Genomic DNA, 25,503 nt, shown 5'->3' with positions numbered 1-25,503 from the left:
TCTACTAGAAACAAGTTATCTGATATTGATCTTAAAAACAGTAGGTAAAAATCGATTACAGTATTTCATTTGTAAAACCCATAAAATTTACCTCCCGTGCCATCAGGCACTTGTTTGCCTAACTAGGAGGAGATTTTTTGGGATAAAAGATAAATAAATATCAGAATCCAGGAACAAGTTTCATAGGTGACAATGACCATTCTAGGTAACTTAATCAACCTCCCAGTAGCTACGGTCCTCCCGGGCATAGACAGTGTCCCCTGAGCTAGATATATCCTTGGCCGATTATAGGTCCCAAGGCCATTGAATTGCAGAGGGTGACTCCCAGTTATCGATTTCAGGACCCATAGGTTGACTTTGGGAGTTTTGCCTGAATTAGAGCGCCTACAACCTCAGGCCCGCCTTGTCTCTGATGAATGAAATTGCTATTAAGAACCGGCTTAGACCAAAAACAACATATGGTATCGAGCTGGATCTAAAAAATCTGGCAGCTTCATTGTAGTTCCTGATTCCAACGTTCCTGCAGATGGGTCGGATCCATTTCTTCCTTAGTTTATCGTAGGCAATGCAATTTAAAAGGACATGATCCGTCGTTTCTGGAGTCTCCATATTACATAGCTCGCAGGTCGCCTCATGATTACTCCCATTCAGGAGACCCCATTTGAAGGTAAAAGCCTTGACCTGGAGAATCCCATATCGATACTTCATAAATAAAGCTTTTGCTCGTCTAGGTTGAATGGTATCAATCCATTCCTCAGCGCTCGGTAGTGGTTTAAAATCCAGAAAACTTAAGGTTAGTCTACCTGAATCCTTGCTATGAAGAGGGCTATTAAAGATGAAGTCCCAAAATACTTGCTTTAGTCGGATCTTTGATTGGGTTGTGAGTATATGCGGTTCATCCCAGTAGATTTTCAGCCCTAAATTGTAAAAGCTTTGCCTGATATAATAAAGCCACGGGAGGGAAATAGTCTTGTCCAAGCCCATGATCTCAATTAAGGCTTGCCTGTATTGGATCAGTTCAGGGGTTGTCCAAAGTCTACACCAGTAGAGCAGGGGCCTCAGGGCTGCCAATTTGCCTATTTGTTTCATATTAGTGTCATGGGCTAAGGGAATCAGCGGAGTCGATGGAGGGAGGTCCAATATCCCCCTCATGAAATTATTTTCCTGAGTGGCCAATGGAGTTAGTTTTGTGAATCCCCAGAGTTCTGCGCCATACAGAGCAGCGGCCTGTGCTTTGCACCTGTAGATCTTGAATACTGGTGACACAGTACTCGACCTTGAACATTTGTAATTTTTACTGATTGCCATAGAGCTATGAGTTAAGGAGATAGCAGCTTTGTTGATGTGCGGCGCCCATGACAATTTGGCATCAAGCAGTATCCCTAGGTAGTTGAAATTTTTAACTCGTTCCAGTGCCTGCCCTCTAATACAAATGTTTCTCTTGAGTGCTTTGTGAGGGTTAACAGTTAAGTATTTAGTCTTGTTTGCATTTATTTCTAACCCCTTCAAGCTGCAATACTCACTGAATTTATCTAGTAGAGTTTGCAGGCCCATTGGAGTTTGAGACAATAGGATGGTGTCATCTGCAAAAAGGAGGGCGGGGACTGGATCATCATTCAATCTTGGTGAGTCGTGGTTACTTTGTTTCAGATGATGAACCAGATCATTGATGTATAAAGAGAAAAGAGTTGGGGCAAGCACACAGCCCTGTCTCACCCCCCTCTTGATAGGTATTGGGTCTGTCAACTCTCCTTTTGGCCCCCACCGGACCTTTGCAAATGTATTTTCATGTAGCCTCTCCAGCTGGCCCAGGAGGTTCCCCGGCATGCCCTGTTTTCCTAATGCTGCCCATAAGGAGTCTCTCGGCACCAGATCAAAGGCTGCGCGCAGGTCCACAAACGCGATATACAGGTGGCCTTTCTTTAGTCTAGTGTATTTCCACATTATTGTCAATAGCCTAAAGGCCTGGTCAACTGTACTGGTCTGTTGTCTAAAGCCTGCTTGGTATATAGACATTATGCTGTTCTCTTCTATCCAGATATTGATTCTATTCAGGATCTGTCTAGCATAAATTTTTTGTGTGACGTCTATGAGGCTAATTGGTCTATAGTTCCCTGGGTCTTCCCTGGATCCTTTTTTGTGGATTGGGATTATTTCTGCCCCTGTCCATGTCTCGGGCATTGGGCCTCCCCTTGCTATAGCATTACTTAAAAGGTTTAGATAAGGTGCCCAGATTTCTATGCTATGTTTGAATAGATCCCCCGGGATCTTATCCAAACCGGGGGCTTTTCCTGGCTTGATTGCTTCAATGGCAATCACCGTCTCCTCCAGACTAAACTGTAACTCGGGTAAAATACCCCAAGCCACTGGGGTTTTGTGTCTTGAGGGATAGAGATCGAAGGTGGGAGGGTCAGAGTAAAGATATGTAAAATAGTTAACCCATGTTTCGGGGTCTATGTGATGGTCTGTAGTAAATATCCCCTCTTTGCTACCATGGGTAACTATTTTCCAAAAGGTTCTTGCATCATTGCTTTTCGCTGCTACCAGCAGGTCTTGCCATTTTTGGTCCTCCCAGTTGCGTTGGGCAATAGCCAGCGTTTTCTTATAACTGGCCCTTGCCTGCTGTATGGCTAATTGATTTTTTTGCTTTAGTGCCTCTACCAGTACTCTTTTCCTCTCTCTACATTTGATAGTATACCATGGACTGTTAGGGGTGGTTTGGGCCTTCTCCTTTATGTGCTTATTCTGTAACTGTTTAGTCAGGACAGGTCTTAACATAGTGCTCAATGACTGGTGGATGGCCGTAATAGGAATGTCACTAGGTTTATTTTCTGCATAAGGCTCCAAGAGATCAGAAAATATGTTGTAAATGTTTATCAAAGTGACCTGATTGCCAAGTATTACTGGCCATTTTACAACCCTTCTGTTGTTACTGAGGGTGGGTTGTAACTTCACTTTATCATGTTCTATATATTTCGAGTCCAAATCTAAGAAGTGTGCCTTGAATTCAATTATTAGCGGGAAGTGATCGCTATCCCTTCTTTTATCAATTTTAAAGGTCGCTAGTCTTTCCCATGTGCTTATACTATGCAGAATGTAATCTATTTTTGAAGTTGAGTTGCCTCTCTGGAAAGTAACCAGATTAAGGCCGACTTCACCCACTCTGCCATTGCATGCCCTCAGTCCATGGTTTAATGTAAGGCTCATGATTTGCAGTGCGGCCGCTGTGCCTGGGACAGTTTTTTCTATTGTTAGGTAAGGAATTGTTCTCATTCGGTCTTCCTCTTCTGCTAAATGTTCGAATCCAATTATAGGTTCATAGTTACAATTAAGGTCACCCCCTATCATAATTGTCTCACCTATTGGAATTTTTTTGAGCAGCTCGTCTAGTAGAGTTATTTCAGGAGACTCCACGTTTGACTTTCTAGGTCTTATATATACATTAAACAAGTGGGTTATTATCTTATTTTTTTTTCCCATTGTCAACCATAGAATGTCCTCCGACTCAGTGGCTTGCATGCGTATCTCAACATTTAATGAGATCTTCGCCCATACAACCAACCCCCCAGACGGTCTCCCTCTGGCAGCTGAAGTTGCACTGATAAAGTAGGTTTTATATCCTACTTTATACGGTGGATCTTTAAGCCACGTCTCCTGGAAGAGACAGACATGGTGTCGATCAATATAGTCCTGCCATTCGGGGTCTATAAGCTTGTTTTTTAAGCCAGCTACATTCCATGAAATCATGGTGATAGGACCCCTTCCGTTTAGGCTTGTGGCATTGAGAGTATGGCTCAGGTGAGTTGTTAAATTTTTCCTACCATACAAAGGCTCCACTGCGCTCCCTGCCCCTATAGCATGGAGATCAATCCCTTCATGGGGCTCCCCTACTATTTGGTCCCCATTGGGTTCCACTTGTGCCTGATCTATCTGGATTAGTCAATCTACTCTCTCAAGGTTTGGATCATAGTTTCTCTTTTGCAGTCCCTCATTGTGGTTAAGTTTATGCCTTTGTGCTCGAAGTTTGGTAGTTAATGGATCCAAGCTAAACCTCATGGCATTGGAATTAGGGGCGGGGGTTCTCTGTTCCATGTCAATCAAACCTCTGATTAATCTTCCATCCTTGAGTGTTAATGCAATAACGTCAGGTTGCCCCCTCTCTCCAGGGATTCTTTCTGCCCCCCTAATATCTGATCGAATTATGGATAAACAGTGTCTTTTAGCCCTGATCCAATGTATAAGCTTATTTTTTAAGGAGTCCTCATCTTCTCTGCTATTTAAGGGTAATTTTGGAACATTTAACAGATGAACAACATTGATCCTAGTAGGAGACCTATCCTCCTCAGAGTATGGGTTCCATATGGTGTTTTTGTTATAATCATTAGATGCTTGGGGATAGGAGTTCAAAGTAAGTTCCAAAATTCCTTTTTGGGGTCCTTTTACCAAGCGGGGATCTCTTTGTGGTTTCCCTGTTCCTTGGCATAAGTTACTATAATTTCTTCTCTGGGAATTGCGTGAACCAATATGTTCCACATTGACCCCTATTGTGCATCCCTGTGGTTGTTGTACAATCTTGGCTGTAGCTGGGGTAAGGTTAGGGTTAGTAATCGAATTTTGAGGATATGTGGATCTACCTTGTAGATGGGGTGATATGGGGGGGGACTCCCTTTCGCATTGGCCTCTATTGGTGCCCCTACCCCCCTCCTTTTCCACAATATCTGTTAAGGTTCTGACTTCAAGTTTCAAATCCCTAACTTCCTGGATTAATCCGGTGATTAGATCATAAAGATCTGCTATAGATCTTGTTTTATTTTTTAGAGGGTTCCCTGGTTCTGAATTGAAAGGAGTGATCCTTTCACTATCTAGCTGTACAGTTGGGATATATGGGTGTAATCCATCCACGGGTTCCCCCTCTTGTGCATTCTGTATGTTACTACTATCAAGTTCTGCCAAGACTGTATATTTATTGGAGCACCTAACTTCGCACTCCTGGATATGGCTCTTCTTCCTACCATTATCAATGGTGCATAGGTGCAAGAGTCTAGTTGCAGCAACCCTAGGGCTAACAGTCCTGACATCAGATGGTGCCTCCCCCTCTTGCTGGGAAACGATCTCTATCGCTTTATCTTCCACTGGTTTGATTTTCTTCACGTAATAGGAGGTAATCTTTTTGTCGGGGCCCTCCCGAATAGTGGTCCTACTGCATAGTAGTGACTCTACCTCCTCAATAAGATCGTCTATTTCAGCTATCATGCAGTTCTCACCCGCATTCCTAAGTTTTTTTACAGAATTCATCTTTCCCCTTGGGGGTTCTGATGCCTTGCGTTTTCCCATGGATTGAGCTGCCACTATAGAACTAAGCAGACCTATTGCCAGTTAGAGAAAAAGAAAAAAAAAAGGCAGAGGCCCAGCCTGTCCCCACTCCAGTATTTATCGGGTAATGGAAAAAGCGTCGCAACAATAGGTGGAGAATACGGTCCAAAGGCCCTCTATAAAAGGACCTATTTAGGAGTAAGTATCAACACAGTACCTTCAGGCAGCCATACGTGTAGATTGGCATGTCCATGCAACTTTGGATGAATGTCAGGGGGGTGGCCCTGCCCTGCCTCTTCCTGGCACGGACGGGCAAGGACGGGCCCGCCCTTGGCCCGGGCTTCGCCCGGGCGCGTCACGCGCGCGTCACGCGACGGCGGGAGCGCGATTAGAAATTTAAAGGGCTCCTGCCCTCGACACGCCTCCAGTGACCTCCTTGCGCTTCCCGCGACGGCGGGAGCGCGATTAGAAATTTAAAGGGCTCCTGCCCTCGACACGCCTCCAGTGACCTCCTTGCGCTTCCCGCGACGGCGGGAGCGCGATTAGAAATTTAAAGGGCTCCTGCCCTCGACACGCCTCCAGTGACCTCCTTGCGCTTCCACCCAGCAAGTTCTGAAATCTGAGAGGAGGCACAAATTTCCTTACAACCAGCGTTCCCCCAAGTCTCCCGATAAAAATGATACCTCACTTGTGTGGGTAGTCCTAGAGCCCGCGACAGGAAATGTCCCAAAACACAAAGTGGACACATCCCATTTGAGGTGACTTGTGGGGCTCTGACCAGGTTCTGTTACCCAGAATCCTTTGCAAACGTAAAATTTGGCTAAAAAAACTAATTTTCCTCACATTTCGGTGACAGCAAGTTCTGGAATCTGAGAGGAGCCACAAATTTCCTTCCACCCAGCGTTCCCCCAAGTCTCCCGATAAAAATGGTACCTCACTTGTGTGAGTAGGCCTAGCGCACGCGACAGGATATGCCCCAAAACACAACGTGGGCACATCACAGAAAACAGAGCTGTTTTTTGCAAAGTGCCTACCTGTAGATTTTGTTCTCTAGCTCAGCCGGCACCTAGGGAAACCTACCAAACCTGTGCATTTTTGAAAACTAGAGACCTAGGGGAATCCAAGATGGGGTGACTTGTGGGGCTCTGACCAGGTTCTGTTACCTAGAATCCTTTGCAAACCTCAAAATTTGGCTAAAAAAACACATTTTCCTCACATTTCGGTGAAAAAAAGTTCTGGAATCTCAGAGGAGCCACAAATTTCCTTCCACCCAGCGTTCCCCCAAGTCTCCTGATAAAAATGATACCTCACTTGTGTGGGTAGTCCTAGCGCCCGCGACAGGAAATGTCCCAAAACACAAAGTGGACACATCCCATTTTTTGACAGAAAACAGAGCTCTTTTTTGCACAGTGCCTACCTGTAGATTTTGGCCTCTAGCTCAGCCGGCACCTAGGGAAACCTACCAAACCTGTGCATTTTTGAAAACTAGAGACCTAGGGAAATCCAAGATGGGGTGACTTGTGGGGCTCTGACCAGGTTCTGTTACCCAGAATCCTTTGCAAACCTCACAATTTGGCTAAAAAAACACATTTTCCTCACATTTCGGTGACAGAAAGCTCTGGAATCTGAGAGGAGCCACAAATTTCCTTCCACTCAGCGTTCCCCCAAGTCTCCCGATAAAAATGGTACCTCACTTGTGTGGGTAGACCTAGCGCCCGCGACAGAATATGCCCCAAAACACAACGTGGACACATCACAGAAAACAGAGCTGTTTTTTGCAAAGTGCCTACCTGTAGATTTTGGCCTCTACCTCAGCCAGCACCTAGGGAAACCTACCAAACCTGTGCATTTTTGAAAACTAGAGACCTAGGGGAATCCAAGATGGGGTGACTTGTGGGGCTCTGACCAGGTTCTGTTATCCAGAACCCTTTGCAAACCTAAATATTTGGCTAAAAAAACAAATTTTCCTCACATTTCAGTGACAGCAAGTTCTGGAATCTGAGAGGAGCCACAAATTTCCTTCCACCCAGCGTTCCCCAAAGTATCCCGATAAAAATGGTACCTCACTTGTGTGAGTAGGCCTAGCGCCCGCAACAGGATATGCCCCAAAACACAACGTGGGCACATCACAGAAAACAGAGCTGTTTTTTGCAAAGTGCCTACCTGTAGATTTTGTCCTCTAGCTCAGCCGGCACCTAGGGAAACCTACCAAACCTGTGCATTTTTGAAAACTAGAGACCTAGGGGAATCCAAGATGGGGTGACTTGTGGGGCTCTGACCAGGTTCTGTTACCTAGAATCCTTTGCAAACCTCAAAATTTGGCTAAAAAAACACATTTTCCTCACATTTCGGTGACAGAAAGTTCTGGAATCTGAGAAGAGCCACAAATTTCCTTCCACTCAGCGTTCCGCCAAGTCTCCCGATAAAAATGGTACCTCACTTGTGTGGGTAGACCTAGCGCCCGCGACAGGATATGCCCCAAAACACAACGTGGACACATCACAGAAAACAGCTGTTTTTTGTAAAGTGCCTACCTGTTTTATTTCAATTGACCATTCTAAGATGACAGACACATAGAATGCTAAATTTAAATAAATGTAAAGTACGCAAAAAGGACTTTTTATAGCAATATGCCTGCCAGTAAATGGCTGCAGCTGCGTTCTCAAAAAAATGGAAAAGAGACACAACTATCCGCCAACAGCAGGGGAGCAATGGAAGAACGGGTGGGGGGAACCAATGGGGAGGGCACAGAAAATAAAAATAAAAGTCAGTGGGGGAGGAAGGAAAAAGCAGCACACAATGGAAGAGCAACACAGAGCACACAGAGGAAGAAGCACAAAGGAAGTAGAGAATACAGAGCGCGCAGGGTGGTCAGGTGTTTGGGGGAGCAACACAATGCTCAAAGAGAGCTACAAATAAGAGGCACTCTCATGGAGTGCTGTAGGAAAGTACCATCTTGGCTGGCATGTTACCCCCATTTTTACATGTTTGTCAGTTTGTTTTTGCCTGTCTCACTGGGATCCTGCTAGCCAGGACCACAGTGCTCATAGTTTATGGCCTGAATGTGTGTCCCTGTGCAGTGACTAACTGTGTCACTGAGGCTCTGCTAATCAGAACCTCAGTGCCTATGTTCTCTCTGTCTTTAAAATTGTCACTATAGGCAAGTGACCGTTTTCACCAATTCTAATTGGGACACTGGAACACTCTTATAATTCCCTAGTATATGGTACCTAGGTACCCAGTATTGGGGTTCCAGGAAATCCCTATGGGCTGCAGCATTTCTTTTGCCACCCATAGGGAGCTCAGACAATTCTTACACAGGACTGCCACTGCAGCCTGAGTGAAATAACGTCCACATTATTTCACAGCCATTTTACACTGCACTTAAGTAACTTATAAGTCACCTATATGTCTAACCCTCACTTGGTGAATGTTAGGTACAAAATTACTAAGTGTGAGGGCACCATGGCACTAGCCAAGGTGCCCCCACATAGTTCAGGGCACCTTCCCCGGACTTTGTGAGTGTGGGGATACAATTACACGAATGCACTACAAATAGGTCAATACCTATATGTAGCTTCACAATGGTAACTCCGAATATGGCCATGTAACATGTCTAAGATCATGGAATTGTCCCCCATGCCATATCTGGCATTGGGGTGCCAATCCCATGCATCCCCAGGGCTCCAGCATGGACCCCGGGTACTGCCAAACCAGCTCTCTGGGGTTTTCACTGCAGCTTCCGTTGCTGCCAACCCACAGACAGGCTTCTGCCCTCCTGGGGTCTGGGCAGCCTAGACCCAGGAAGGCAGAACAAAGGATTTCCTCTGAGAGAGGGTGTTATTCCCTCTCCCTTTGGAAATAGGTGTTAAGGGCCTGAGAGGAGTAGCCTCTCCAGGCCTCTGGAAATGCTTTGAAGGGCACAGATGGTGCTCTCCTTTCATAAACCAGTCTACACCGGTTCAGGGAACCCCCAGCCCTGCTCTGGAGCAAAACTGGACAAAGGAAAGGGGAGTGACGACTCCCCTGTCCATCACCACCCCAGGGGTTGTGCCCAGAGCTCCTCCAGTGTGTCCCAGACCTCTGCCATCTTGAATCCAGAGGTGTGAGGGCACAATGGAGGCCTCTGAGTGGCCAGTGACAGCAGGTGACGTCAGAGACCCCTCCTGATAGGTGCTTAACTCACTAGGTGGCCAATCCTCGTCGAAGGGCTATTTAGGGTCTCTCCTGTGGGCTTTTCCTCAGATAATGATTTGCAAGAATTCACCAGAGTTCCTCTGCATCTCCCTCTTCGACTTCTGCCAAGGATCAACCGCTGACTGCTCCAGGACGCCTGCAAAACTGCAACAAAGTAGCAAGAAGACTACCAGTGACATTGTAGCGCCTAATCCTGCCAGCTTTCTCGACTGTTTCCTGGTGGTGCATGCTCTGAGGGCTATCTGCCTTCACCCTGCACTGGAAGCCAAGAGGAAATCTCCCTTTGGTCGATGGAATCTTCCCCGTGCTCCAGCAGGCACCAAAATTCAACCTCACCGGTACTCTGGGACCTCTCTCATCCTGACGAGTTTGGCCCCTGGAACACAGGTGGTGGACCCAAGTGACCCAGACTGTCCAGTGGTCCAACTGTCCAAATTTGGAGAAGGTAAGTCCTTGCCTTCCCTTGCTAGACAGTAATCCTGTGTCCTGTGTGAACTGCAGCTGCTAGGGCTTCTGTGCACTTTTGCAAGGAATCCTTTGTGCACAGCATAGCCCAGGTCCCCACCACTCTGTCCTGCATTGCTCAATTCGCTGAGTTGACCACCGGCTTCGTGGCACCCTCTTTTGTAGTGTTGAGATGACCACCGTGCTCAGTTTTCTTGAACCCATGTTCAAGTGCTTCTGGGGATGCTGCCTTCTTGTGCGTGGCCTCTCTGTATTGCTGAGGGCCCCTTCTGTCTCCTCTCCCGAGTGGCGACCTCCTGGTCCTTCCTGGGCCCAAGCAGCACCCTTTTTCTTCAACCGTGACCTTTGCAGCTAGCAAGGCTTGTTTGCAGTTTTTCTCCAAAAAAACAACTCTGCATCCTCCAGCACTCCGTAGGACATCCTCTGTGCAGAGGAGAAGTCCCTGGCACCTTTTGTTGTTGCAGAATCTTCAGCTTCTTCCACCCAGAGGCAGCCATTTTGCACCTTCATCTGGGGTTTAATGGGCTCCTGCCCCCGCCGGACACTTTTGTGACTCTTGGATGTGGTCCTCTTCCTTTACAGGTCCTCAGGTCCAGGAATCCGTCTTCAGTGCTTTGCAGTATGTTGTGGTCTTTGCAGAATCTCCTATCACGACTTTAGTGTGTTTGTTGGGAAGTAGGGTCACTTTACTCTTACATTTCAGGGTCTTGGGTTGGGGTATCTTGGACACCCTTAGTGTTTTCTTACACTCCCAGTGACCCTCTACACACTACACTAGGCCAGGGGTCCCTAAGTGGTTCGCATTCAACGTTCTTAGTATATGGTTTGTGTTGCCCCTAGGCCTATTGCATCCTATTGTAATCTACAGTGTTCCTCTACTTTTCTAACTGTTTACTTACCTGATTTTAGTTTGTGTGTATATTTTGTGTATTTTACTTACTTCCTAAGGGAGAATATCCTCTGAGATATTTTTGGCACATTGTCACTAAAATAAAGTACCTTTATTTTTAGTAACTCTGAGTATTGTGATTCTTATGATATAGTTCTATATGATATAAATGGTATAGTAGGAGCTTTGCAGGTCTCCTAGTTCAGCCTAAGCTGCTCTGCTATAGCTACCTCTATCAGCCTAAACTGCTAGAACACTACTAATCTACTAATAAGGGATAACTGGACCTGGCACAAGGTGTAAGTACCCACAGGTGCCTACTATAAGCCAGGCCAGCCTCCTACAAGTGCTGAAAGAAAAAAAAAGAATTTACCTAAAAGATGGGTGGATGACTACCAGTCAGGCAGACAAAAGGATTGTAAAGCAGCATTGCTCCAGTGCAAAGACAGAGTACAAGACACAACATTGAATAAGAAGCAACCTACTGATAGTGATGGTAAAGCTAACCAATGGCAAGCAATGGGAGGGCTTTATTCTAAACTGCATATTGATGGGAAGTTTCAGTGCTCATGGATAAGAGTCTGCTGTAGACACATGTACCCTAAGAGTAATCATTAATCATAAGCCCATCCATGTATCAACACCGCACCTCTGTTTCACACCATTCCCCATTGTCAAGGTCTAATTTCAGTTCACCTCCTTTTTTCCAGGACTTTTCCTATTTTTGATTGGCACATTTGAGAAGAAATTCTCTAAGGCTGTTATCAATGGCACTGAAGCAGAGTTCTCTAGAAGTATAGCAGACAGATGCATTTTGGAGAATCTAATGAACAATCAAATATGGAAGCCCTGTATGCAATAGTCAGAATGGAACAAAAAAGATGTGTTCTGTAGCGCTCTGAGAAAGGACAAGAGAGGTTACTAGGACAGATCAGGGATGACTAAAAACTGTTTAGTTTGGATGCCTCTTTGCTCATCAGGAACATAAGGGAAACAATATGAAGTGGAACTGTAAAACAAAAAACAATGGGCAAGATGTATCGAAGTGTTTTACTCATTCTGTGTCTATGGGAAAATGTGTTTGTACATATGCCCTAATAAGTTTTGACTTCAAAGAGAAAAATATTGAAATTGTGTAAACAGTTATGAAATGTAGTGAAATTATCTCAGTAAAAAAAACTATTGAGCTATTCCCATCCATGCAACCTTTTCCAGAAGCAGTACAGTTTATGTTGCCTAAGAGATACTCCCCAATGCTACAGAAGGTGTGCTCTTAGTTGCTTCTCTATTAGCGTCAGTTTTATAGTTGGCATCACAGTCCTCTTAGTTATTATTTTGCCCTGGATGATTGTGGGTGCTGGGTGCCAAAGGAAAGCCTAACCCATTATAGAGTTGAAGTCAAAAGGGTGGCCTCTGCTTACACTAAATACACATTCTAAAGCTTATGGCTATTAAGATTATGAAGACGTTAAAGGCCAGAAGTGGGGAGTATATGGTTTGAACAAGTGGAACAATGTAAAAAGTATGAAAATGTACAACTTTAGTTTGCTTTAAAGGGGAAATATAATTACAAATATACCAAGACAGGATATAGGGCAGTCAATTTTTTTCTTACAAAGACCTAGTCTCATGTTATTCCAACATTATAGCCCAGATTTAAGAGGGCCTAGTGCCTCCTTGCTCCACATTAGTGTAATTTTTTTATGCTAGTGTGGCCCAACGAGGCCACAATTGCCGCGCCAGATTTACAAAATGGTGCAACGCATGCATTGTGCCACTTTGTAACCCCTTGCACCACTTTATGCTTGAGCCAGGCATAATGTATGCAAACGGGGCATTCCCCCATGGGGGGGGGGGGAGGAGGGAAAAAAATAGCACAAAGAAATCTGAAAGATTTCTTTGCGCCATTTTTAACTGCATTTTTAATGCCTGCACAGAGCAGGCATTGAAAGGAGGCACACCATTATTTATAATGGGCCTCCATGTGCTTTACAGGATTAGCATCAAAATTTTTTTACGCTAATCCTGCAACGCGCCAAACTAGTGTTAAATATTTTGACGCTATTTCCCTAACTACCGCCATGGTGCACCGTATCTTAAATACAGTGCACACATGGTGGCGTTAGTGGGGTGCTAAGGGGCACAAGAAAAGTGGAGCTGTATTGGATGCAGCATCACTTTTATTAAATCATCCCGTTTTGTGTCCTCTAAAATATGTAAAATGTGCGCCATTTCGCATAACGCAACATTGTGTGTGTTTTTTTCCACCTGGAAACTGGTTCAAGTAGAACTTGTCTTCGCCAGTTACATTTTCTCATCGCGGAGACAGTTAAACCAGTATCCTGTGAGTATCCTGTATTATTTTTGTGGAATACGCATATTGTTGCAAAAAATATCCGCATTTCAAGGGAAAAAATAATCAAATTTCATATTTTGGTGTTTGAATAATCTGTGATTTTTCACTGTCTCGAAAATATTGACATCAGTGTATGAATCCTATTCAGTAAATAAAGAATAGCATTTCTTTGGACAATGAGTATCTGATGTAATTTAAGAACCTTGGGAAATTAATAGCAACAACATGGATTTGAATAATACGATATTGATTTAATGCCTCAAGGTGACATTGTCCATTGAAGCGCTGCAGATGCTTCGTAGAAAAAATGACTGTTTACACGTTTAGTGCATCAAAAAATCTTCATATGGAACTAACGCAAGTGAATGAATAAGAAAGGTCAGAACTTTCATGAAAACCTGAAACAGGGGCGGTGAGCGCGGTCCCTAATCCAAAAATGTTGCAGAAGGAAAGAGGCGGTCGTTCCTCAAGAGCGGCAAAGGCAATGCGGAGGAGCAAGAAGCAAAGCATGCTGGTTAACAGGCGACTGCATAGTTCAACAAATTGAATCAATGAAATGCGCACGCGAATCCGGAGGTCTATGCACACCATGTTTTGTGGTTAAAGAAAGTTCCCATCGTGCTTCGCAGGATCACGGAGCGCTGAACCCGAACCAGAAAAAGAAGGAGAAATTAATGGAAAACAAACGAGCATGTTTCGTTGGCCTTGTTTTGTCTGGCAAAAAATGATTCACTCGTGAACACATTTCATCTCCTCCATCTGCCCCACACAAAAGACTCTGTACTAGCTTAGCGTGTCACCCCCCACTAGCTTCCCTATGGAACGCGCAACATGCCTCTGTGTTTGATCCATTTTAATGCCTCCTAATTGAAGGAGATTCCGCCAAGCTGTCCGGAAAATAGAATTGTTTTGCCATGATGCAAAACGTAATACAACGTCTTCGCCTATGACACCCACCAGCCCATCCCTGTTGCCCCCCTCCTCTCCGCCTCCATTTTTAACCACATCTGCAGAGCAGCTTCATCCCCCGAGTATGCCCTATGAAGAGTCAAACGGAACCAGGCCTCCGCAGCCCGTGCATGCCTCCTTCTCGACTAAAGGCAAGTCATATTTTTCTTATTATTGACATCAACGTCACGCACACTCATCAGCAGAGGTCGGCAGAGTTTTTGCAATTCAGTGGAGAAACATGCAAAATTGGAGCTTTTCCATATAAATCGAATTCCCCGTATAGTCCTGGTTTTTGCACTCAGCAAACATCTGAAAGCTATGAATACAGGAAGAAATCCAGGAGTTGTCAGCCTTTGAAGCAAACCGAAAGTCATGGCCGTCTAGAAGAGGTCTAAGGCAACCAGTTCTAACCGCATTAGGTACACTTTTGTAAATTACTGTAGAATAATCTTGCAAGGCTTGCCACTGGAGTCAGGAGTGAACGGTGAAGCAGCTTGATGTAGGCGAAATTCGAGCTGTCAATATACTGTGCTGACTGCAGGCAGAGGAATATTTAGCAATAAGTACCATGGTGAAATGTGGCAAAGGCATGGAGAAGCATGGAGTACTGGCTGCAGAGAAGGAGAGATATTTTGATATGGCTTCAGCCTGGTGTTCTGGGAGCTGTGAAGATTATGTAGGGACCCGTGGAGAGCAGACGCAGTCTAGTCTCTCCACGGGGGCATTCGGGACAGAGGAAGTGACACACCAGGACAGGGATTGGCTGGGGCTAGGTGGGGGGAGGGTCTAATGGTGGGAGTATATAGGAGGAATGGGATTAGGGGGACGGCCTCTTCCGCGACAGCCTGCCGCGCTGTCATGAAGTTGGCCACCCACCCGCCCTACATAGGGAATAAGGTAAAGTGAATGGGGGCTAGGGTGATGGGGCAAGAGCAAAGGGGGGAGCATGCCAGAGTTGGGGCAGGTTTGCACAGTGGTAGCAGTAGATGGGGGAGGGTGGAGAGCCAGATGCGGGCCTGGCCACCCTTCCACGGGGAGAAGAAGAAACAGGTGAAGGATGACAGAGTGGGGGATGCCCGAGACAGGCAGGGGACGGAAGGAAAAGAGGGATTTGTGGGGGAATGCATGTGGATGCTGGAACGGAGGCAAGATTGGAGGAATGAAGTAAAAAGGAAGAATGGGGAGAGTTCAAAGGGGGAGGTTGAAAGGTCGATAAGTTGAAGTTACAGTGGATATCAATGTTATGTTATGTTTGCAATCCTGTCCTAATAAATGGCCTTTTACACTAATAAGTGAGTGTCGACTATTATGTCCCGAAGACATTTATTCAACTGTTAACCTTTGTGAACAACACCCCAACAATGTTATGAGATAAGAATTAAAACCATTAGAGAGATTTAGTGTAGGTCAGTGATTTCATGTGGGTCAGAGTCATTACATTAAGCTTTGGATGAGACATTGTAGGTGGATATCCTCACACCACGGTCAGATATATCGACCTTCACGTCAGGGTCCGATTGGTAAAGTGGGCAATGGGCTGGTATCTAAATTGCAGCTTTGGGCCTCTTTCTGGGCAGCGTGGAGGCCGATTTGGGCTGTGCTTGTGCTTTTTAGATGCCACAAGCGGCCCAGTGGGGGCCTGAGCTGACTTGTTGGAGTCAGATTGGCCTCTATTGCCTCCCTTTTACCAAGGGGGCAGAAGTATCATTCCCAGTCTCTTGCTGGGCCAGCTCATCAATGTATACAGATTGAACAAGCAGGGGCAAAGGGCCTGAGCAGAAGTAGTCTTACTTATATTCAGGTGTCGTTCACCAGTGTGAACTTATCCGTGCACCCAGTTCTGGCAGCATTTGCATTTTATTTTAGCTCAATGAAGTTAAGAAGATATGCCTCTTTTAGACAACCCACCTCCAATCTTTTCATAATACTTGAAACACTGAAGCCGTGTTTTGTATAAAGGCACAATCCACAAATGTGGGCCACTTTTTTATGGTGCCCTTTCCTATTTTGCATCCCAATCCAACACTGCTGCACATGTATCAACTTCACTTACAACTACTGACAAGTTGTAAAGATAAGCGTACACCCAGGAGCGGCTCCTCTGCTAAGGCAGAGGAGTGTCACCCCACTGGCTTGTGGGGAAAGGAAAAATAAAATGATAATAATGCAATGTTATTGTCATTTTAATTTTCCTGAGAGTAAGGGGTGGGGCGGGGCAGGGCTTGAGGGAGGGGTACAGAGGAGGACTGTACAAGGGATTTTACAGCACAAAGTGTGCACGTCTGCTTGTCCGGCCGTGTTGGACCGGCCAAACAGACATGCACATTTTTTATGTTCTCTACCGGCTGTGTTGCACAACCAAGTGGAGAACATGGCTAGGTTCCCATTCCCAGTCTGAGTGGTGAAGCAGGCTGCTCAGACCAGATCAGTCACAATGCTGCTGTCATGCTGGTGACAGCAGCATTGTGATTGGCTGGGAGCCTGTATGCAGCTGAGAAGGGGAAGAGGATGAGGACAGAGGGGAGATGAACGCGTCTCCCCCGAAGGTAAGCGTTCTTTAAACTTTTTTTTTTTTTTCACCCACCACCCCGTCCCGCCTCACCACCCCCATTAAGTGGCAGCCACCACTGCGTACACCAGGAAGTATAGATTTACAATGCTTAATTCCACATCCGGTTATACCTTAAAAATATGGTGGCAGTCAAAATTGCAATTGTATTTATATGGCGCTTACTACCCCTGATCAGGCATTGAACTGCTTTTCGTGAGTGGCACGCTACTCCTGAGCCCAAAAGACTTAGTGGTGGATTAGTATAGGGAAATATAAGTATAGTATTAGTTTGAGCATACAGAACTATGACTTAATTCGAGCGGTGGACATGTGAGTCTGTTAGTTGGATTGAATAGAATAACAGAGGGATAGAAGAAGAAAGAATTCCGAAAGTGTTAATTGGGAGATCATAGTAGTAAGCTTAGGTTTGGGATGAGTAAAGGAGAGATGGAGGAGGGAAGAGTCTTTAGAAAGGGTTTAGGGAGATCATAGTAGTAAAATGTGGTTTGGTGTGAGTCAAAGGAGAGGTAGATGAGGAAAAATTTAGTATGGTTGTTTGGGAGATCACAGCAGTAAACTAAAGTTTGGGGTGAGCCAGGAGGGATAGAGGAGGGAAGAGTCTAGGAAGGGTATTGTTGAAGATCATAGTAGTAGAACGAGGTTTGTGGTGAGTCAGAGAGTGGAGATAGATGTTTAGGGTGAGATAGAGTTGAACACTGCAGAATCATTTTGTTCTCTTGTACAGTAGGGTTGAAGTAATAAATATATAGATTCATGATTACATAGAATGGGAATATATGTATAAGGAAGATAACATATTGAGATTTAAAGTTGTATAAACACAGTCTTTCAAGTGTTGCAGTAATTTATTTGTGTACTTTTATAACAATATTTTTTTTCTTCTCCGCAATATTTCAATAGTGAAATGCTTGTAGATAAATAGTTAAGATAATGTTTACCTATTGTGATAGATAACTAAAATAGACTCTTAAGCATTTAAAAAGAGCAACTTATAACTTATATAGAAAGTATTCAATGACCTATGAACATATTAGGCATCAGCTTTTATACATACATACATAAACATATATATATATATATATATATATATATATATAAGTCCTCGTGTTTCTTCCTGTGGAAAAAACGTCTCTGTCACTGAATGTCGTCTTACATAATCAATTTATTTTGGCAAATCCACATATCGCCCAACGCGTTTCGGGAGTCAAAGCTCCCTTGATCACGAGAAATTTTAGTCCATACTTCCACTGCTATATGTTCCCTTCACCATTTCACAAACAAAAATAACAGTCTAAAAACTCATATCCAATACAGCGGCCATCTTTAAACATGTTTTCTATTACCTTTAAACCATTCATTCTATAATACCTTTATTCTATGATTTAAAAAAAAATATATATCTCATATAATCCGCTCTTTCAGTCAGTCTACTTTATCACTATCTCAAAACACTTATAATCATCTAATATTGATATTTATCAATCATTTCAATTTTAGCAAAGACGAATTTCAACTGTTATCAAACAGTTCCAAAATATTATCCAATATTCTCTCTATTTTCTCGATGGCTCTCTGTCACCATTTCAAGTTATATTAAATCCTTTTATATCTACACATGAATTTTAAATTCATTTATCAATTTTCACATTCATATAGCATTACCGTCTATTTTACAAACCTACTATTTAGTACTCGTTGGCTTTATCCAAGTGGGCATAAATCTTTAACTTTATTATTGTTATTCTTTCATCCTTGCTTCATCTCTTTAACTATATTCATATTCATATTAATCCAACTTAATTCATGCAGAAAATGGGATACAATGTTCAACCTTTACATCACCACATGATCTCTATTCGATAGATTAGCTCCTTTGCTTTCCTTTGACCACTTACATTTATTTCTTCTTATCTATAAAGTAAAAATAAAAATAAACACTTTATGTTAAAAACCCAACTGTGAAAAAAACAACTTAAAATCTATTTCATTATCTACTATGAACATTAGTCCAACTCTTTTCCATTGCATTGTGCAAACTTTTCCAACAGCATTACTTAATTTTCACTTAATGTCAATCAATATATCAAATGTACAGGTAATTCTTCATCCTTATTTAATCCTTCGAGTTCCATGGTGTTACAGTCAATAATTAAACGGAATTCCAATTTTCTCAACTCCAATATTCTATTTCCTCCTCGTATGTTCATCATAATTCTATCCAGCACCACAAATTTTAGTTCATTCACATTAATACTATGATATTCTTTAAAATGTCTGGCTACTGGAAATGACTTATCCTCATTTCTTATTGCTCTCATATGTTCTAATACTCTTTTTTTTGCCATATGTATAGTGCTCCCTATATAACATTTATTAATGGGGCATTTCAGAGCATATATACAATAATCTGAAAGACATGTTACATGTTTCCTAATTTTAAACAGTCTTGTATTCCCTGAAAACTTGAATTCTTTACAATTTGCACTATGTTTCAAGGCTTTACATTTTCCGCAAATAAAGAAGCCGTGAATAGGCTTTGTCTTTTCCATTGCTGGTATTAGACATTGACTTAAGGTATCTTTTAAAGATCTACTTCTTCTAAATGTGAATGTGAGGTAGTCTTTGATCACCTTTTCTAAGTTCTCATCCGTTTTTAATGCTGGCCAATATTTATTAAACATCCTTCTTATTTCTCCTGTTTTATTATGATATGTTATAATAAATCTCATTTGTTTTTCATCTTGCTTATCAGTCTTTGATGTAGTTACTAATAAGTCTTCCCTTTTCACTTGTTTAACTTTCTTCAATGCCTTTTCTATACTGCTACCCGAATATCCTCTGTCCCTAAATCTTTTAATCATAAGACTAGCTTCTTTGTCAAAAGTAGTATCCACACTACAATTTCTTCTAGCCCTAAGTAGTTCACAATACGGAATACTCTGGATTAAATTCTTTGGGTGATTACTAGTGGCGTGAAGTAAACTATTACCAGCTGTATCCTTTCTAAATAATTCACATTCCAATTTTTTATTTATCACACTTACTTTCACATCCAGAAATATCTACTCCAAATGATGTATTTCATACTGAATTTCAAATTTAGAGAATTATCATTCAGTGTTGTCACAAATTTCGTGGCAGATTCTTTACTCACTTTCCAGATACAGAAAATGTCATCTATGTATCTCACCCAGAGAACTGCCTGATCTTCAAAACCTTTGATAACTCTGACCACCCATTCCTTCCACCAACCCAGGTACAAACCTGCATAGCTGGGGGCAAAACAGGTGCCCATCGCAGTCCCTTGGCACTGTGTATTCTCAAAAATAAAAAAATTATTTGTTAGACACATATACACCATTTCCAACAACATCTCTGTGTGTAAGAGATACGATAGAGACCTTGCTCTAAAAAAATACCTTAATGCTTTTATGCCATTATCATGGGGTATACATGTGTATAAACTGGTAACATCTAAACTCATTAGAAGATAATCTTCTTCCCACATGATTCCATCAATTATCCTCAAAAAATCTCTTGTATCCTTAATGTATGAAGGTAGTGTTTCTACAAAAGGACGTAAGAAAAAATCTACATATTTAGAAATATTTTCAAAAAGACTCCCTATCACCTATTTCATGGTGATAAAGCATGATCTTGCTAATTTGTCTACTTGGCCATTCATTGTTAACTTGGAGTCTGTTAGACCTCTTCAGCTCTTGGTGAGGATTCCCCTGCCTTTTTGCTTCTGACCTATTTTTGATCCTGTGGAGAATTACGTTTTTGCTGACTTTAGGGGCCACATGTACAAATATTTAGATTTGCGATTTCCTAATTGCAATTCCATGCGAATCACAATTAGGTAACCGCTATTCCAAATGTAACAAACTCCATTGAGTTTATTTTGCCATTCCTGGTGGGTCGCAAACAGACCTGCCTTATTAATATTAATGAGGTAGGTCACAATTTGCGACCCACTGGGAATTCTCAAAAATCAGAGGGATGGTGGCCAGCTAGTGTCAGCAGACCACCATGTCTGTGACTGCTTTTAAATAGAGCACTGTTTTTTTTAAAAACGCAGCCCATTTTCCTAAAAGGAAAACAGGCTGTGTTTAAAAAGAAAGAAAATTAAACGTTTCAGTTTCATTTTTGAAGAATAGGCAGTGGTCCGTGAAACCACTGCCTGCTCTTCAAAAATGTTTTTGCAAACATTCACAAAGGGGAACCGGTCCCTTGCGGACCCCTTCCCCTTTGCAAGTGGGTGATCACCAAGTTGAAATTGGTGCTCACTGCGATTGTTTTGCGACCGAATTCACGTTCACAAAAAAATCATATACCATTTAGATCCAGTATTAGGAAAGGTCGCCCTGGACACGCCCCTTCCTAATACCGTATCGCCAAACCAAAATTGCGATTTGGTAACAAGGTACCGAATCGCAGTTTGGGCTTGGTACATCCCAAAAAGCATTTTTCTAGTCGCAAATAGGCCGATTCTGTGAATCGGCCCATTTTCGACTAGAAACATGCTTTGTACATGTGGCCCTAGGACTCTTGGCCCTTTACCACTGCTGACCAGTGCTAAAGTACAAGTGCTGTCTGTCTAAATGGTATTGGTGGTTGGTTTATCCATGATTGCCATATTTACTTTGCTAGTAAGTCCCTAGCATAGTGCATCATGTGTGCCCAGGCTTTTATATGAAATGATTGTGCCACCCACATGAGTAGCCCTGTAAACATGTCTCAGACCTGCCACTGCAGTGTCTTTGTGGGCAGTTTTAAACTGCCATTTTGACCTGGCAAGATCACCCCTAAGGTAAGTCCAAGGCAGCCCCATGGGCAGTGTATTTAAAAGTTAAGACATGCACTTGTGAGTTTTGCATGTCCTGATAGTGAAATACTGCTAAATACTGTTTTCACTATTTTAAGACCTACCTCTCCCAAAGGGTATCATGGGGATTGCCTTTAAATATATTTTAAGTGTAATTTCCTATTGGGAGCAGATAGAGATGAGGAGTTTAGGGTCTCCAAACTCACAATTTCAAAATACATCTTTTGGTGAAGTTGTTTTTTACATCGTAAGTTTGAAAATGCCACTTTTAGAAAGTGGGCAGTTTCTTGCTTACTCATTCTGTGTCTCTGCCTATCTGTGGATTACACGTCTGGGTCAGGATGACAGTTGGGCTGTTTGTGAATTCACTCTAGACAGTCACACAAAGGGAGCTGAAGTGTGCCCTGCATATCCTGATGGGTCTTCCTGAGGTAGTGTGGTGGGATGAGCTGACACTTGCACCTCAATAGGACTGTGTCTGTCCTTACACAAAACAGTCTCCAACCCCCTGGAAAATGTCTAGAGCCAGGGCATTAAAGGCAGGGTCTTGTGCACTACAAAGACTTTTCTTTGACGTTTCCCTACTTCAAAGACAGAAATGGGTATACGTACTGGACCTCTGACCCCACAAAGTTAGAACACGTCTGGACTGAGGACATTCTCACAGGAAGAAGAGCTAGATGCTGTAGGAGGGACTGCCACTCTGCCTGTTGCTTTTTCGTGGTGACCTGCTGCTGCTGCTTCTTCTGCCCTGGGACTGAAAGGACTAGACTTTGCTTTCTACATCCTGCTTTCCAAGGTTCTTCAAGGGCTTGAGTTGAGCTTGCCTCCTGTTAAGAAGTCTCAGGGACATCAAAGACTTCATCTGCCAGAACCTGGGCTCCTCTGCTAAAGAGCCCTGTCCTGCCAAGTGGTGGTATTAAATCTGGTCGGGCCCTTGAAGGGGTTTCTTGTGCTACAAGGAGAAAGTTGTTCATCTGATCATCTATTTAGACAATATTCTCATCATGGCTCAACTACGTCAAATGGTTCTTCTGCACCTCTCTTGGACAGTCCACCTCCTTCAGGATTTGGGTTTTGTAATAAACAATGAAAGGTCCAATCTAAATCCAACCCAAAACATGGATTTCTTGGGTTTTTAGATAGGCTCAGTGTCGGCTTAGCTCAAGCTTCTCTTTGCAAAGAGGTTGGCCATCAAGAAAGAGTTGTAGAAGGCATTGTCTGCTTCTTCGATTTCCTTGAGGGTTCTTGCCCGACTCTTAGCTTCACCTATTCAAGCTATCTTTCCTGGTCCACTCCATTATCGTGCCCTTTAGCGCCTAAAAATTCTTCATCTACACAAGGGTCTTTCCTATGTGGAACAGATATCTTTGCCTCATGAGGCATCTGCCTGGAAAAGATGGGCTGGTTAGTGCCATCAATGGAGTGTGGATCCCTTGGGGACCACCATTCAAATGATTGTAAATTTTTTGTCCCACTTAGCCAACTAGGGTTTCTCCTATAGAACAGTCAACAATTTTCAATCAGCCATTTCTGCGGCCCATCCTCAGATAGATGGTTAACCATTCGGTGAACATCCCATGATTTGTTAATTATTACGTGGTGTATGCATGGTTCATCCTCCAACTCCCAAATACTCAGTTCTTTGGGATTTTGATGTGGTATTAAAATTTGTACAGGCCCAGACTTCTAATGAAGATCTCTCCAGAAAACAATTGTCTGCCAAGTTGACGCTCTTAGTTTGGTTAGTTTCTTGTCAGAGAGTATCAGATGTCAAGGCACTGGATATAACCAGTAGAGTATTCAGTCCCACTGGAGTTTTCTTCCATATTTCCAAATGTACTAAGACTCATTTGAAATGCATAAGTTATCCAAGTTTTCCAAACAATTCAAAATTCTGTGTTGTCTAATGTATTAAAGTGTATGAGGATGTTTCACATGAATTGCGTAGAGACAAGGCTGGCCAATTATTAGTGTCTCACCAGAAGATGTTTGTCCCAGTGTCTTTGGCGACCTTTAACTCACTGGGTCAGATGGCTTTTAGGAGAAGCTGGGATTGATGTTTCTATGTTTTGAGCTCATTCAGTGAGGAAAGCCATAGCTTCTAAAGCCTTTACTACAGACTCCAGATTGGAGGACATTATGGAGGTGGCTGATTGGCCATCAGACTCTACATTCAAGTTGTTCAATCTAAACCCATTGTTGATGTGGCATCTGGAGTGGTAGCACAGCTTTAAGCAAGCTTAATCTGAAGCCTCCGTTCCTGACATAGAATAAAACACTTTCTAGCATTCGCATCAAGAATTCTCAGTTCTGTTAAAGACACGGAGGATAGGATTATTCCACCCAAAGATACTTGATAAGTATATATGTATATTGTCTTGTTTATTTAACATATGTCACTACTTTGTTTCCCACTCATTATGCCGTTGAACGTCAGTCAAAAAGGACTGAGATATTTTGATGATTCTTTCTTTTTTCAGATGCAAAACCTTCTTAGATGTTGGAGATCCTTTGGCTGAAACCCTTGAGTAAGCAGAAAGGCGTTCGATTCGGAAGTCGATCAGAGTGGTGCCAGTCACACAGTTCTTCATTGGATGTGAGCAAATACAGGATCATCCATAGTTGCAAGTTGAAGTGGATGATATTAGTTCAGTTTGTTTTCAACTATTTCCTGATTGATGTCTCTTATATTTGCAAAGAGGAAGGACTTTGTATTAGCAGGACTATATACAGGTGGCTAGGACCTGATTGGAGGGCCATAGAAAGGGTGGACTGGACTCAATGGAAATGTAGTGTTTGTTTTTTACTGGTGTTACTGGCTGCTGTGTTTATGCAGTAAAAGAAAAAGATTTTATAAAGGAACAAGGGTCCCCTAGATAAAGAGACTGTAGATTAAGTACACCATGAAATTGCAATGAAATCTGTGGGAAAATATTCAATAAATTAATATGTTTATTCCAAGTGAAACTAAGAGAACAATGTAGTGGGGAAGCAAAGATGTCTTCATAAACAAGAACAAATTCGATCTGCTCAGGCATATCCCATGTGACAAAAAGTATATATACAGATAAAGTACAAATTTTACAGTACTCTTGCTCATATCGAATTATTATATATTATCATTCAAAGTCCAACTACTAAATGTCGCCAATGTTTCAATCCCTAATTTAAATAGTGGGATCATCATTAGGACATAAAAATTAAGCCTGAGATGCACGTAAGTAGTTACCGGCTATGTAACCAAGACCTGTTAAAAGCGAGGCAGGAAGAACGAGAGAGGGCAAAAGAAGAATAGAGGAAGTATGTAAAGAACTAATTAGGTACCGTTATCTGTCAAAAATATCAATTATAATATCCTGCCACACCATGCACCACATGTGAGAGTAATTTGACATGCAAGGCATCATGCTATTACCATCAAATAGGTCCGGATGATAATTGAAGCTAGTCATTCCGTAGGTGTGTCCTGGTGCAATAAAAAGCAGGAACAATACACATGCTGCCCAGTGTCACAAATAAGTCAACCCATTCCATGACTGCACAAACTAATTGCTTTTGTTCCGTGGGCAAGCAATACAAAAGTATGTGCCATACAGCAGTGAATTAATTCCATGCTTCAACAAACTAACCACTCACTGGGTGACAAAGCATTACAACATTACTCATACAAGAGTTGTTTAGTGGTACAGCCCAACAGAAATAATCTTTATCTGGACATCTATCCAACCGGATTTCCTCAAGAGGTCATCTTGATCCTCAAACATGGCCCACACTAGGCACATATCCATAATAGCTGAAAATCAAATATCCAATTATTGCCAATACCAGAAATGGAGTCAATTGTGCAACATGTGAAATCCTAACTGACCTTAAGCAGAACATGATACAGGATGTAATGGAGTATCGGTAGTCCCCAACCAAGAGCAACG

The 25,503-nt window shown here is 42.8% G+C and overlaps 1 long non-coding RNA gene across 1 annotated transcript in view; it reads left to right on the top strand.

Moving 5' to 3' along the window:
- Positions 1 to 24,624, top strand: part of LOC138260757 (uncharacterized) — a 102,487-nt gene extending 77,863 nt beyond the window's left edge. Inside the window, exon 3 of the long non-coding RNA XR_011198966.1 lies at positions 24,055 to 24,624. This is a non-coding gene — a long non-coding RNA (uncharacterized lncRNA). The remainder of the gene's footprint in view (positions 1 to 24,054) is intronic.
- Positions 24,625 to 25,503: the final 879 nt, after the last annotated feature.

Source organism: Pleurodeles waltl, chromosome 10 (assembly GCF_031143425.1).
Source record: "Pleurodeles waltl isolate 20211129_DDA chromosome 10, aPleWal1.hap1.20221129, whole genome shotgun sequence".
Classification (NCBI taxonomy): Eukaryota; Metazoa; Chordata; class Amphibia; order Caudata; family Salamandridae; genus Pleurodeles; species Pleurodeles waltl.
The sequence above is the reverse complement of the archived record's forward strand: the minus strand, read 5'-3'. Positions and strand labels throughout refer to the sequence as shown.